The following is a 2325-nucleotide window of genomic DNA, read 5'->3' on the forward strand; positions in this document are numbered from 1 at the left end:
AAACTCAGAATCATAAAAGAAACCAAGTTTACTAATTGAAAAAACAGGGGAGACCACTGTCCTCACAATTGTGGCCCTTAGTCACCCTTCAGGCCTGGAACTGAATTCACACTCTTGTTAGAATAAGCAACCATTTAAGGTCTAAAGGGCAGTATTTACACAACAACCAAGTCTAAAAGGGTTAGGGAATAAGGAAGGGGAAGGGGAAACCCCCCCCCCAGGGGAAGTAACCCCGAGGGGAAGTAGGGTCAGTGATGGAGCACCCAGGGCATTGCTGTGGATGGGTTGAAACAAAACACGTGTGAAATATTGAATGTAAAACCAACGATCTGCGCTGTTCGTAACCTGTTACCAGATTTACTGATGATGGGTTCCATTCCAGTGCTACAGAAATTCCCAGAATAATATAAGACTGACAACGTGTCTGTCTGATTTTATATTTGGGAGACAAGGGGGGGGGCAGGAAAAAAACAAAACAAAACAAAAACCCAACGATCTTCTCTGTCAACCTTCACCGAATTGATAATAAGAAGTTAAAAATCTTAAGGAGGAGAAGACATGGTGATCTGTTCCCATAAGGCTCAGTTTGGGAGACTGCCGGGGGCAGTTCAACTCTGTGGGACAGAGTCAGCATCAGTCAGTCCGAGTCAGCTTGCAAACACACAACCATCCAATGAGAAGATGAGACCTCAAGTTCACAACTCCTGACCCTGCCTGCCAGAGCTCCTGACCCTGCCTGCCAAATCCTCAGGGCATCTGGCTGCATCCCTAAGCTCCAGCCGGAGGCCTCCTGAAGTCCAAGTTCATTCCCACGGGGCCTCTGCCTTTGCTTCACCCTCAGCCCACTCCTTAGCTTCACGTCATAGACGTGGCTCCCTTCCAACTCCTGGGAAGGGCAGTCAGTAGGTGTGGGTGGTCTCAGACCCAAACAATGCTCTTTTAAAAAGCAGCCAGGGTTACAACACTGAGAAGTCATTTCCCCCCTTTTATTCCTCTCAATCCTCTGCTTCCTGGAAAAATAAACACAAACACGAGTGCAGGGTCTTTGGGCCTGAGATCTGGGCGGGCATGGCTGCAGAGAGCTCAACCTCTTCCAGCCGGAGGGAGAAGAAAATGGGTCAAGTCCAACGGCAGTTCATAGAGAACTAACGGGGCCAGAAAGTGTGCCTGTCTGTACTCCAGCTGGGCGAAGACCTGCTGGAGATTTCTTCCGTCCAGGTGATGCCACAAGGGTGCTGGGCAACTGGGACGTAAGGGGAAGAGAAAACAAATTAACCAGCACTGCACAGTCAGTGGTTACTTTTGTGCGTGTTTAATACTGCAGCTGCCAGTGAGACTGCAGGTACTCTTCGCTCCTGTGTTCATTTAACACATAGTTGCTATTGTTAGATGCTGTCATGTCAGTTCTGACTCAGAGTGACACAATGTCCACAGAGCAAGTCACTGTCTGGTCCTGCACTCTCCTGTGAAAGCCCACTGTGGCCACCATTGTGTCCATCCATATGTAGCGACAACTAGACATCAGCTGGAGGGAGGGTCAGGTATCTCTGGAGCTGCTACCTTGCCCTCTGAGGCAGGCAGTTTAAGTCCACAGGCTGCTCCGTGGGAGAAAGATGAGCAAGCCCTTCCCATGAAGATTTGCAAAGCCTCAGAAACCATATACAGGGTCGTTGTGAGTCAGAAACAACTCGGTGGCAGTGGGTCTTGCATATATCAAGCAGGAGCTCTGGTGACATCGTGTATCAGGAAAGCATTGGGCTGCTAACAGCAAGGCCAGAAGTTTGAATCCCACCAGCCACTCCGTGGGGAAAAGACGAGGCTTTCAGGTCCTGTGAAGATGTACAGCCTCGGAAAGCCTATAGCAACACTGTGAATTGGAATTGGCCCAATGGCAGTGGGTACCTGTCAGGGGAGGAATCCTGCTGATGCAGCCATCAAGTTCAAAGCTGCTCAGTGGCTTTGCAGAGGGGAGGGAGGAGGACAAGGGGAAGACTTGGGGATCCGTTTATGTCAAGATTCCAGTTTCAAAAACCCTCCAAGGTCATGCTGCTCTGCGGGCTGGGGCTGCTACCTGTTGCAAACAGGTTCGGCAGCCTGGAGTTCTGTCAGAACACTGGGAAGCCACTGGAAGTCCCGTTCGGTTGGGGAGAGGAATGGCCTGCTCTGTCATTTAGACGGAAGCACATTTCTCATCCCTTAAACAGACACTCTGTGCCTCCCTCCTCCCCCTCCCCCCGCTGTCCTCCCTTGGTGGCCTGACAGCCATCACAGTTCACAAAGTGCTACAGTTACAAGTGCAGCCCTTTCCCAGCTTCCCACCCATGC

At 50.6% G+C, this 2325-nt stretch overlaps 1 non-coding gene across 1 annotated transcript; it reads left to right on the plus strand.

Annotated features, from left to right (window-relative positions):
- The first annotated feature begins 329 nt into the window (after window positions 1–329).
- Window positions 330–453, plus strand: LOC142423676 (small nucleolar RNA SNORA54). The gene has a single exon (XR_012779280.1). It is a non-coding gene; the product is annotated as a small nucleolar RNA SNORA54 (small nucleolar RNA).
- The last annotated feature ends 1872 nt before the right edge of the window (window positions 454–2325 follow it).

This window comes from Tenrec ecaudatus, chromosome 12, assembly GCF_050624435.1.
Source record: "Tenrec ecaudatus isolate mTenEca1 chromosome 12, mTenEca1.hap1, whole genome shotgun sequence".
In the NCBI taxonomy this organism is placed as follows: Eukaryota; Metazoa; Chordata; class Mammalia; order Afrosoricida; family Tenrecidae; genus Tenrec; species Tenrec ecaudatus.